Genomic DNA, 12648 nt, shown 5'->3' on the forward strand with positions numbered 1-12648 from the left:
TCAGGCAACAGGTTTATCCTTGTTGTAGTAGACCATGCTACTAGATACCCTGAGGCCATTCCTATGAGGACTGTTACAGCTCCGGCTGTGGCTAAGGCCCTCCTTGGTATTTTTACCAGGGTTGGGTTTCCTAAGGAGGTAATCTCTGACAGGGGGTCAAACTTTATGTCCCACTACATGAAGGCCATGTGGAAAACCTGTGGAGTTACCTACAAGTTCTCAACCGCCTACCACCCTCAGACAAACGGGTTGGTTGAAAGGTTTAACAGAACCATGAAGAGCATGATAGGTGCTTTAGAAGAACCCCTTAAGAAAAAGTGGGACCTTCTACTGCCATGCCTTCTCTTTGCTTATAGAGAAGTCCCTCAGGAGGGAGTAGGTTATTCTCCCTTTGAGCTTCTCTATGGCCATCCAGTCAGAGGTCCATTGGCCCTGATTAAGGAGGGGTTGGAAGGTGCTCCTCCCCTCAAGCCAGTCAGAGTGACTGACTATGTGATAGGTCTCCGGAGGAGAATGTCACACATGATGGCAGAAGCAAGTGACAACTTGAAAGCTGGTCAAGCCCTGGTCAAACATTGGCACGACCAGAAGGCTAACATGGTTGAGTTTACTCAAGACCAGCTAGTTCTAGTTATGCTCCCAACAAGGCAGAGGGCCTTGCAAGACAAATGGATGGGACCCTTCAAGGTTGTGGGAAAACTTGGAGAGGTCAACTATCTGGTGGATCTGGGCAGACCCAGGGAAGCTCCTAGAGTCTTCCACACCAACCGACTAAAAGCCTACATCTCCAGACCTGATGTAGGAGCCTTGCTCCTAGCTTCAGCTGCAGAGGAGGAAGAGAGTGAATCTCTCCCTGATCTCCTCAGAGGTGTACCTTTAGATGAAAAAGTTGAAGGAGTCAATCTCTCTTCAGACCTGACACCTGAGCAACAAGAGGAGTGCAAATCTATGTTAAATCAGTTTGCCTCCCTGTTCTCACTGTCACCAGGCTTGACCCCTTGGGGCCAGCATGAGATACTCACTGGTGACTGTCTGCCAGTCAAAAGCAGAGGATACAGAATGTCGGAACATATCAGAGCCCACATCAAAGGAGAGGTCAAGAAGATGCTTGATCTCGGGGTAATAGAGCCCTCTACTAGTCCATGGTCTAGCCCAGTTGTGTTAGTACCAAAGGCAGGATCCAAAGACTTGAGATTCTGTGTGGACTATAGAGCTCTAAATGCAGTCACCAAGACTGATGCCCACCCTTTGCCCAGGACAGATGAGTTGGTGGATAAACTTGGTGCAGCCAAGTACCTCAGCACATTTGACCTGACGTCAGGCTATTGGCAAATAGCCCTGACAGACCATGCCAAGGAGAAAACTGCATTTTCGACCCCAGTTGGCTTGTACCAGTTTAAGGTCATGCCTTTTGGACTAAAAAATGCACCTGCCACATTCCAAAGGATGGTGAACCAGGTTCTGGCTGGGATGGAAGATTTCTGCATGGCATACTTGGATGACATTGCAGTCTTCAGCCACTCCTGGGAAGAACATGTGAACCACCTAGGACATGTGTTGCAGGCTCTGAAACAGGCCCATTTGACAATCAAAGCCAGTAAGTGCCAGATTGGTCAAAGTAAAGTGGTCTACCTTGGACATGAGGTAGGAGGTGGAGAAATAAGGCCTTTGCCCAGCAAGATTGAAGCTGTGCAAAATTGGACAACACCAACTACTCAAACCCAAGTGAGAGCTTTTCTAGGCCTCACTGGGTATTACAGGAATTTCATTGAGAACTATGGGACCATAGCTTCTCCACTGAATGTAATCTCCTCTCCCAAATTCCCTAAGAAGGTAAAATGGAATGAGGAGTGCAATCAGGCCTTTGAAAAACTGAAGAGAGCTCTTTGCCAGGCTCCAGTATTGAGAGCTCCTGACTACCACCAACCTTTCATTGTACAAACTGATGCTTCCAATGTAGGTATAGGTGCAGTTCTAAGCCAACTGGATGAGAAGGGTAGGGAGCACCCCATTTGCTTCATCAGTAGGAAACTGAAGGATCCTGAGACAAGGTGGGCAACTATCGAAAGAGAATGCTTTGCTATTGTGTGGGCACTGAAGAAGTTTAGGCCATACTTGTATGGTTCTACTTTTGTTATTCAGACTGACCACCAACCCTTGAGATGGTTAATGCAAATGAAAGGGGAAAATCCAAAACTATTGAGATGGTCAATCTGCCTGCAAGGGTTTGATTTCACCATTGAGCACAGGTCAGGGTGTCACCATCAAAATGCTGATGGACTCTCTAGGATGTATATCATCGACTAGAGGTATGAGGTTCATCCAGGAGTGGATTAAATCCTCCTGTCCCTTAGTCTGGGGGGGGCGAGTGTTAGGGAGAATTCTCTGGTTAGGCTGAATTTCCCTACCTAGTGAGTCCCCCAGCAGCTTTGCTGGATTTCTGGGGTTTAATTTTTTTCTCCTGCCAAGAGTGAGACTCTTTTACCCTCACTCTTGGACATGTTGAAGTGTGTTTTCTTGGTTAAACCTTGTGTTGAATGGGCTATGGGGTCTTTTACTCCATAGGGCCTCGTGTATTTTTGTGATGTGGGTCACACAGCACCCTCTGTGCCGTGACCCAGGGGTGTCCTAGGGACTCCCCAACATAGACTCCATACCCTGGGACTGACTACTGTCTCCCAGGGCATGTAAAGTCACCAAAGACTTTGCTAGTCTTGAATCCTGAACAGAACCAGTACAAACCATCATATTGTGGACGTACTGGCTGGGGCAATTCGATTGCCCCAGGGTCTGTTAGTCGAGGGGGCACGTCTCCGTCCCCCCTGATCGAGTTTTGGCTGGTGGCAGTGGAAACTACTTTTTATATTCGACCGCGAATATTTCCCTATGGGATTTCCCATTGTTTTAGGCTAACACATTTAATTATTTATTTACGGTAGCCTTAAACATACCGCCGGTTTATATATTTATTTTTATAACTCCGGTTGGGACTTTTTGCCAAAACTTGATTCTAAAATGGCGTTGGTGTTCGCCTCTGTAACTCTGACCCAAAGTGGAGCCCTTTGTTCCACTTTTGGCGGGCTTCTCCACAGAAGCCCTCCAAAGTGGTGCCACTCTGTCTGGGGTACTTAGGAGGGGTGGAGGGGGATTTAGGCACCCTGGACTGAGTTACCTTGGTAACTCAAGTCGCACTCCGTCCTGATTGGCCCAAGTGGTGAGCCGCCCGGCTCACCACTTAGCATGTTTGAGTGACAGCTAGGCTGGGTGAATGGGGGTTTGCTGCATAAAAGCAGGGCTTTGGGGACTGGGACTTCAGAAGTCGCCACAGGACCAAGAATCCGACGAGGGAAGAGCTGAGCCGACCTGCTTCGACGACACCACCCGGTGGAGCCCTGCTGAACCGTCTCACCACTTTTTCCCGACGACCGAGGAGAACTCTTAACGGAGTGGCTCCTTCCCTTGACTGGTGGGGACAACCAGTTTTCGCCTTCTTTCCGTCCTTTTGAGGTATCTCGTGGCCGCCTTGCCTGTGCCAAGCACCCCGGCATCCGGAATACCACACTTTACCCCCATACCGCGAAAGTCGGTACCAACCCTTTAACCGGAGGACTCCGCGGCTGGTTTCTTCCCGGGCAGTGCTACGACCTTTCTCTTCTGCTCTTCAGCGAGATATTCTTCTCCCCTGACCGACGTCGAGCCTTGCTGTCGCTGCCTGGAACAACTGCCCCCGCTGGAGGATCCTTTCCGCTTAAGGTACTGTGTTCCGCCTGGCTTCCCTTGCTACCGACTGTACGGGGTAGATTTAGTCCCCGGCTTTCGAACCTGGGAGTGCCTGGGACACTTTGGCTAAACTTTCTGAGCCACTCTAAACTCTTTTTGACTCTTTGCAAGACTTTGAATCTCTAACTAACAGTGTGATCTTGGGCACATTTTCGCTCCGGCTACTCTAAGAGTGGGCCCTGCCTAGTGACTTTTGCTCACCTGTGACTTTATTCTTCTTTAAGCCTATTGCAAGTGTTCTGGACCTTAGAGTGGTGTGTCTAACCTATTTCTGCTTTTTCTCTCCCTTTCTTGGAAACTACTAGAGTGTCATCTAACGTTAAGCACTCACCTCTGTTTTAATTAAGTGGTGTTAACCTAGAGTTGTCTAGATAGGAGAAAGGATTGAATTTACTTTCAGTATAACTGTGTTGAAGTGCTTTTACTATATTTTTGCTAGAGTGTTTTTAACTTATGTGTATTTTAAATAAATAACTATATACTTTTGAAACCAAGCTCTGGTCAGTGTTTGCTTGTGCTATTGTGGTTTGGTACATATTGTGTATACTTTACATACTGCCTAACTCTTCTTGAGAGAAGTCTGACTGCTCAGCCACAGCTACCAGGTAAATCTGGGTGGTACAGACTGCTACCAAAGGGGTTTACTGCTCTACCTGTAGTCTTAAATCTTTTGCAGTGTTCCCCAAGGGAACTGCACAGGTTTCTGCCTAACAGTCATCTCAATACAGGCAGTGCTGCTGGGGTCTGACTCATCTGAATACAGGCAGTGCTGCTGGGGTCTGTCTCGCGTGAATGCAGGCAGTGCTGCTGGGGTCTGTCTCACCTGAGTGCAGGCAGTGCTGCTGGGGTCTGTCTCGTCTGAATGCAGGCAGTGCTGCTGGGGTCTGTCTCGTCTGAATGCAGGCAGTGCTGCTGGGGTCTGCATCATCTGAATACAGGCAGTGCTGCTGGGGTCTGTCTCATCTGAGTGCAGGCAGTGTTGCTTGGGTCTGTCTCATCTGAGTGCAGGCAGTGCTGCTGGGGTCTGTCTCATGTGAATGCAGGCAGTGCTGCTGGGGTCTGTCTCGTGTGAATGCAGGCAGTGCTGCTGGGGTCTGCATCATCTGAATACAGGCAGTGCTGCTGGGGTCTGTCTCATCTGAGTACAGGCTGCTGGGGTCTGTCTCATCTAAATACAGGCAGTCCTGCTGGGGTCTGTCTCATCTGAATGCAGGCATTGCTGCTGGAGTCTGTCTCATCTGAATGCAGGCAGTGCTGCTGGGGTCTGCCTCGTCTGAATACAGGCAGTGCTGCTGGGTTTTGTGTCATCTGAATGAAGACACTGCTGCTGGGGTTTGTGTCACCTTAATGCAGACACTGCTGCTGGGGTCTGTGTCATCTCAATACAGGCAGTTCTTCTGGGGTCCGTGGCATCTGAATGCAGACACTGCTGCTGGGATCTGTGTCACCTTAATGCAGACACTGCTGCTGGGTTCTGTGTCATCTCAATACAGGCAGTGCTGCTGGGGTCTGTCTCATCTGAATACAGGCAGTGATGCTGGGGTCTGTCTCGCGTGAATGCAGGCAGTGCTGCTGGGGTCTGTCTCATCTGAGTGCAGGCAGTGCTGCTGGGGTCTGTCTCATGTAAATGCAGGCAGTGCTGCTGGGGTCTGCATCATCTGAATACAGGCAGTGCTGCTGGGGTCTGTCTCATCTGAATGCAGGCAGTGCTGCTGGGGTCTGTCTCATCTGAATGCAGGCATTGCTGCTGGGGTCTGTCTCGTGTGAATGCAGGCAGTGCTGCTGGGGTCTGCATCATCTGAATACAGGCAGTGCTGCTGGGGTCTGGCTCATGTGAATGCAGGCAGTGCTGCTGGGGTCTGTCTCATCTGAGTACAGGCTGCTGGGGTCTGTCTCATCTAAATACAGGTAGTCCTGCTGGGGTCTGTCTCATCTGAATGCAGGCACTGCTGCTGGGGTCTGTGTCATCTGAATACAGGCAGTGCTGCTGGGGTCTGTGTCATCAGAATGCAGGCACTGCTGCTGGGGTCTGTCTCACCTGAATGCAGGCAGTGCTGCTGGGGTCTGTCTCGTCTGAATGCAGGCAGTGCTGCTGGGGTCTGTATCATCTGAATACAGGCAGTGCTGCTGGGGTCTGTCTCATCTGAGTACAGGCTGCTGGGCTCTGTCTCATCTAAATGCAGGCAGTGCTGCTGGGTCTGTCTCATCTGAATGAAGGCAGTGCTGCTGGGGTCTGTCTCTGAATGCAGGCAGTGCTGCTGGGGTTTGCGCCATCTGAATGCAGGCAGTGATGCTGGGGTCTGTCTCATCTGAATACAGGCAGTGCTGCTGGGGTCTGTGTCATCTGAATGCAGACACTGCTGCTGGAGTCTGTGTCATCTCAATACAGGCAGTGCTGCTGGGGCCTGTCTCATCTAAATGCAAGCAGTGCTGCTGGGGCAGTCTCATCTGAATACAGGCAGTGCTGCTGGGGGCGGTCCTTGTCTGAATACAGGCAGTGATGCTGGGGTCTGTCTCGTCTGAATACAGGCAGTGCTGCTGGGGTCTGTCTCGTCTGAATACAGGCAGTGCTGCTGGGGTCTGCCTCATCTGAATGCAAGCAGTGCTGCTGGGGTCTGTCTCGTCTGAATACAGGCAGTGCTGCTGGGGTCTGTGTCATCTGAATGGAGACACTGCTGCTGGGGTTTGTGTCACCTTAATGCAGACACTGCTGCTGGGGTCTGTGTCATCTCAATACAGGCAGTTCTGCTGGGGTCCGTGTCATCTGAATGCAGACACTGCTGCTGGGGTCTGTGTCACCTTAATGCAGACACTGCTGCTGGCATCTTTGTCATCTCAATACAGGCAGTGCTGCTGGGGTCTGACTCATCTGAATACAGGCAGTGGTGCTGGGGTCTGTCTCGCGTGAATGCAGGCAGTGCTGCTGGGGTCTGTCTCACCTGAGTGCAGGCAGTGCTGCTGGGGTCTGTCTCGTCTGAATGCAGGCAGTGCTGCTGGGGTCTGTCTCATCTGAATGCAGGCAGTGCTGCTGGGGTCTGCATCATCTGAATACAGGCAGTGCTGCTGGGGTCTGTCTCATCTGAGTGCAGGCAGTGTTGCTGGGGTCTGTCTCATCTGAGTGCAGGCAGTGCTGCTGGGGTCTGTCTCATGTGAATGCAGGCAGTGCTGCTGGGGTCTGTCTCGTGTGAATGCAGGCAGTGCTGCTGGGGTCTGCATCATCTGAATACAGGCAGTGCTGCTGGGGTCTGTCTCATCTGAGTACAGGCTGCTGGGGTCTGTCTCATCTAAATACAGGCAGTCCTGCTGGGGTCTGTCTCATCTGAATGCAGGCATTGCTGCTGGAGTCTGTCTCATCTGAATGCAGGCAGTGCTGCTGGGGTCTGCCTCGTCTGAATACAGGCAGTGCTGCTGGGTTTTGTGTCATCTGAATGAAGACACTGCTGCTGGGGTTTGTGTCACCTTAATGCAGACACTGCTGCTGGGGTCTGTGTCATCTCAATACAGGCAGTTCTTCTGGGGTCCGTGGCATCTGAATGCAGACACTGCTGCTGGGGTCTGTGTCACCTTAATGCAGACACTGCTGCTGGGTTCTGTGTCATCTCAATGCAGGCAGTGCTGCTGGGGTCTGTCTCATCTGAATACAGGCAGTGATGCTGGGGTCTGTCTCGCGTGAATGCAGGCAGTGCTGCTGGGGTCTGTCTCATCTGAGTGCAGGCAGTGCTGCTGGGGTCTGTCTCATGTAAATGCAGGCAGTGCTGCTGGGGTCTGCATCATCTGAATACAGGCAGTGCTGCTGGGGTCTGTCTCATCTGAATGCAGGCAGTGCTGCTGGGGTCTGTCTCATCTGAATGCAGGCATTGCTGCTGGGGTCTGTCTCGTGTGAATGCAGGCAGTGCTGCTGGGGTCTGTCTCATCTGAGTACAGGCTGCTGGGGTCTGTCTCATCTAAATACAGGTAGTCCTGCTGGGGTCTGTCTCATCTGAATGCAGGCAGTGTTGCTGGGGTCTGCATCATTTGAATACAGGCAGTGCTGCTGGGGTCTGTGTCATCTGAATGCAGACACTGCTGCTGAGGTCTGTGTCATCTCAATGCAGACACTGCTGCTGGGGTCTGTGTCATCTTAATGCAGACACTCCTGCTGGGGGCGGTCTCATCTGAATGCAGGCAGTGCTGCTGGGGTCTCTCTCATCTGAATGCAGGCAGTGCTGATGGGGTCTGTCTCATCTGAGTGCAGGCAGTGCTGCTGAGGTCTGTCTCATCTGAATGCAGGCAGTGCTGCTGGGGTCTGTCTCATCTGAATAAAGGCAGTGCTACTGGGGTCTGCCTCATCTGAATGCAGGCAGTGCTGCTGGGTTCTGTCTCATCTGAATGCAGGCAGTGCAGCTGGGGTCTGTCTCATCTGAATGCAGGAAGTGCTGCTGGGGTCTGTCTCATCTGAATACAGGCTGCTGGGGTCTGTCTCATCTGAGTGCAGGCAGTGCTGCTGGGGTCTGTCTCGTCTGAATTCAGGCAGTGCTGCTGGGGTCTGTCTCGTGTGAATGCAGGCAGTGCTGCTGGGGTCTGTCTCGTCTGAATGCAGGCAGTTCTGCTGGGGTCTGTCGCATCTGAATACAGGCAGTGCTGCTGGGGTCTGTCTCATCTGAGTACAGGCTGCTGGGGTCTGTCTCATCTGAATGCAGGCAGTGCTGCTGGGGTCTGCCTCATCTGAATGCAGGCAGTGCTGCTGGGGTCTGTCTCATCTGAATGCAGGCAGTGCTGCTGGGGTCTGTCTCATCTGAATGCAGGCAGTTATGCTGGGGTCTGTATCATCTGAATGCAGGCAGTGCTGCTGGGGTCTGTCTCATCTGAATACAGTCTGCTGGGGTCTGTCTCATCTGAATGCAAGCAGTGCTGCTGGGGTCTGTCTCATCTGAGTGCAAGCAGTGCTGCTGGGGTCTGTCTCATCTGAATGCAGGCAGTGCTGCTGGGGTCTGTCTCAAACCCTATGCAGGCAGTGCTGCTGGGGTCTGCATCATCTGAATACAGGCAGTGCTGCTGGGGTCTGTCTCGTCTGAATACAGGCAGTGCTGCTGGGGTCTGTCTCATCTGAGTACAGGCTGCTGGGGTCTGTCTCATCTGAATGCAGGCAGTGCTGCTGGGGTCTCCATCATCTCAATACAGGCAGTGCTGCTGGGGGCTGTCTCGTCTGAATACAGGCAGTGCTGCTGGGGTCTGTCTCGTCTGAATGCATGCAGTGCTGCTGGGGTCTGCGTCATCTGAATACAGGCAGTGCTGCTGGGCTCTTTCTCATCTGAATGCAGGCACTGCTGCTGGGGTCTGTCTCGTCTGAAAGCAGGCAGTGCTGCTGGGGTCTGTCTCGTCTGTATACAGGCAGTGCTGCTGGGGTCTGTCTCATCTGAGTACAGGCTGCTGGGGTCTGTCTCATCTGAATGCAGGCAGTGTTGTTGGGGTCTGCCTCATCTGAATGCAGGCACTGCTGCCGGGGTCTGTCTCATCTGAATGCAGGCAGTGCTGCTGGGGTCTGTCTCATCTGAATACAGGCAGTGCTGCTGGGGTCCGTCTCATCTGAATGCAGGCAGTTCTGCTGGGGTCTGTCTCATCTGAATGCAGGCAGTGTTGCTGGGGTCTGCGTCATCTGAATACAGGCAGTGCTTTTGGGATCTGTGTCATCTGAATGCAGACACTGATGCTGGGGTCTGGGTCATCTCAATACAGGCAGTGCTGCTGGGGTCTGTGTCATCTGAATGCAGGCAGTGCTGCTGGGGTCTGTCTCATCTGAATACAGGCAGTGCTGCTGGGGTCTGTCTCATCTGAATACAGGCAGTGCTGCTGGGGTCTGTCTCATCTGCATAGAGGCAGTGCTGCTGGGGTCTGCATCATCTGAATACAGGCAGTGCTGCTGGGGTCTGTCTCGTCTGAATACAGGCAGTGCTACTGGGGTCTGTCTCATCTGAATGCAAGCAGTGCTGCTGGGGTCTGTCTCATCTGAATACAGGCTGCTGGGGTCTGTCTCATCTGAATGCAGGCAGTTCTGCTGGGGTCTGTCTCATCTGAATTCAGGCAGTGCTGCTGGGGTCTGTCTCATCTGAATGCAGGCAGTGCTGCTGGGGTTTGTCTCATCTGAATGCAGGCAGTGCTGCTGGGGTCAGTCTAATCTGAATACAGATCTGTCTCATCTGAATGCAGGCAATGCTGCTGGGGTCTGTCTCATCTGAATGCTGGCAGTGCTGCTGGGGTCTGTCTCATCTGAATGCAAGCAGTGCTGCTGGGGTCTGTCTCATCTGAATACAGGCTGCTGGGGTCTGTCTCATCTGAATGCAGGCAGTTCTGCTGGGGTCTGTCTCATCTGAATTCAGGCAGTGCTGCTGGGGTCTGTCTCATCTGAATACAGGCTGCTGGGGTCTGTCTCATCTGAATGCAGGCAGTGCTGCTGGGGTCTGTCTCATCTGAGTGCAGGCAGTGCTGCTGGGGTCTGTCTCATCTGAATGCAGGCAGTGCTGCTGGGGTCTGTCTCATTTGCATGCAGGCAGTGCTGCTGGGGTCTGCATCATCTGAATACAGACAGTGCTGCTGGGGTCTGTCTCGTCTGAATACAGGCAGTGCTGCTGGGGTCTGTCTCATCTGAGTACAGGCTGCTGGGGCCTGTCTCATCTGAATGCAGGCAGTGCTGCTGGGGTCTGTCTCATCTGAATACAGGCAGTTCTGCTGGGGTCTGTCTCATCTGAATGCAGGTACTGCTGCTGGGGTCTGCCTCGTCTGAATGCAGGCAGTGCTGCTGGGGTCTGCCTCGTCTGAGTGCAGGCAGTGCTGCTGGGGTCTGTCTCATCTGAATACAGGCAGTGCTGCTGGGGTCTGTCTCATCTGAATGCAGGCAGTTCTGCTGGGGTCTGTCTCATCTGAATGCAGGCAGTGTTGCTGGGGTCTGCGTCATCTGAATACAGGCAGTGCTGTTGGGATCTGTGTCATCTGAATGCAGACACTGATGCTGGGGTCTGGGTCATCTCAATACAGGCAGTGCTGCTGGGGTCTGTGTCATCTGAATGCAGGCAGTGCTGCTGGGGTCTGTCTCATCTGAATACAGGCAGTGCTGCTGGGGTCTGTCTCATCTGAATACAGGCAGTGCTGCTGGGGTCTGTCTCATCTGCATAGAGGCAGTGCTGCTGGGGTCTGCATCATCTGAATACAGGCAGTGCTGCTGGGGTCTGTCTCGTCTGAATACAGGCAGTGCTGCTGGGGTCTGTCTCATCTGAATGCAAGCAGTGCTGCTGGGGTCTGTCTCATCTGAATACAGGCTGCTGGGGTCTGTCTCATCTGAATGCAGGCAGTTCTGCTGGGGTCTGTCTCATCTGAATTCAGGCAGTGCTGCTGGGGTCTGTCTCATCTGAATGCAGGCAGTGCTGCTGGGGTCTGTCTCATCTGAGTACAGGTCTGTCTCATCTGAATGCAGGCAATGCTGCTGGGGTCTGTCTCATCTGAATGCTGGCAGTGCTGCTGGGGTCTGTCTCATCTGAATGCAAGCAGTGCTGCTGGGGTCTGTCTCATCTGAATACAGGCTGCTGGGGTCTGTCTCATCTGAATGCAGGCAGTTCTGCTGGGGTCTGTCTCTGAATACAGGCTGCTGGGGTCTGTCTCATCTGAATGCAGGCAGTGCTGCTGGGGTCTGTCTCATCTGAGTGCAGGCAGTGCTGCTGGGGTCTGTCTCATCTGAATGCAGGCAGTGCTGCTGGGGTCTGTCTCATTTGCATGCAGGCAGTGCTGCTGGGGTCTGCATCATCTGAATACAGGCAGTGCTGCTGGGGTCTGTCTCGTCTGAATACAGGCAGTGCTGCTGGGGTCTGTCTCATCTGAGTATAGGCTGCTGGGGCCTGTCTCATCTGAATGCAGGCAGTGCTGCTGGGGTCTGTCTCATCTGAATACAGGCAGTTCTGCTGGGGTCTGTCTCATCTGAATGCAGGTACTGCTGCTGGGGTCTGCCTCGTCTGAATGCAGGCAGTGCTGCTGGGGTCTGCCTCGTCTGAGTGCAGGCAGTGCTGCTGGGGTCTGCCTCGTCTGAGTGCAGGCAGTGCTGCTGGGGTCTGCCTCGTCTGAGTGCAGGCAGTGCTGCTGGGGTCTGCCCCGTCTGAGTGCAGGCAGTGCTGCTGGGGTCTGCCCCGTCTGAGTGCAGGCAGTGCTGCTGGGGTCTGCCCCGTCTGAGTGCAGGCAGTGCTGCTGGGGTCTGCCCCGTCTGAGTGCAGGCATTCCCGAGTGCCATAAGTGTAAATAAAGGTGTTAAATACAGGCTTAAAGGTGTTCGGCCTGTCTCAAAGCCTTTATTTATGGACCAGGACAGGACTTAGTTGTGGTTTTGTGGAGCTGGAGAAGAGCATGGAACAGGAGTTATGTTCATACCTTGCTTTTCCTCTCCGCCTCTAAAAAAACAGTAGGTTAAACACCAGGAGGATATTTTCATGCTGGCCTAAAACCAGTAGATTCCCATTGAATCCGACTGCGTTTTACACCAGCAAAAAGCAGGCAAATGCTATAGGAATTCGTTGTAAATGCTGTCTGACAAACATAAATGGCATGACGCTTTTACTCTTTTTTTTTTACTGTATGTAGGCGATTACGCCATCATTTACACACTGGGTTTGCAGCACTTTACAGTGCAAATGACAAAAACTGCCTGGAGGAGTCCTGGTGCAAACTTCAATCCTATCACACCCGTCTACTACAGGAAGGAAGATGACATCGACCAATTATCCGCTCAAAGCTTAGTGCGGTTCCGCTGGCAGAACTACAGCAGCTGTACCTTTTCTTTCAGAATGCCGCTCCGTACGCTGCTGTCTTGTCCCTTCCACCCAGCGTTTAGGGTGCAAACCGTAGCCGCTA

This window comes from Ambystoma mexicanum, chromosome 3p (genome assembly GCF_040938575.1).
Source record: "Ambystoma mexicanum isolate Mex_15411 chromosome 3p, UKY_AmexF1_1, whole genome shotgun sequence".
Lineage (NCBI taxonomy): Eukaryota > Metazoa > Chordata > Amphibia > Caudata > Ambystomatidae > Ambystoma > Ambystoma mexicanum.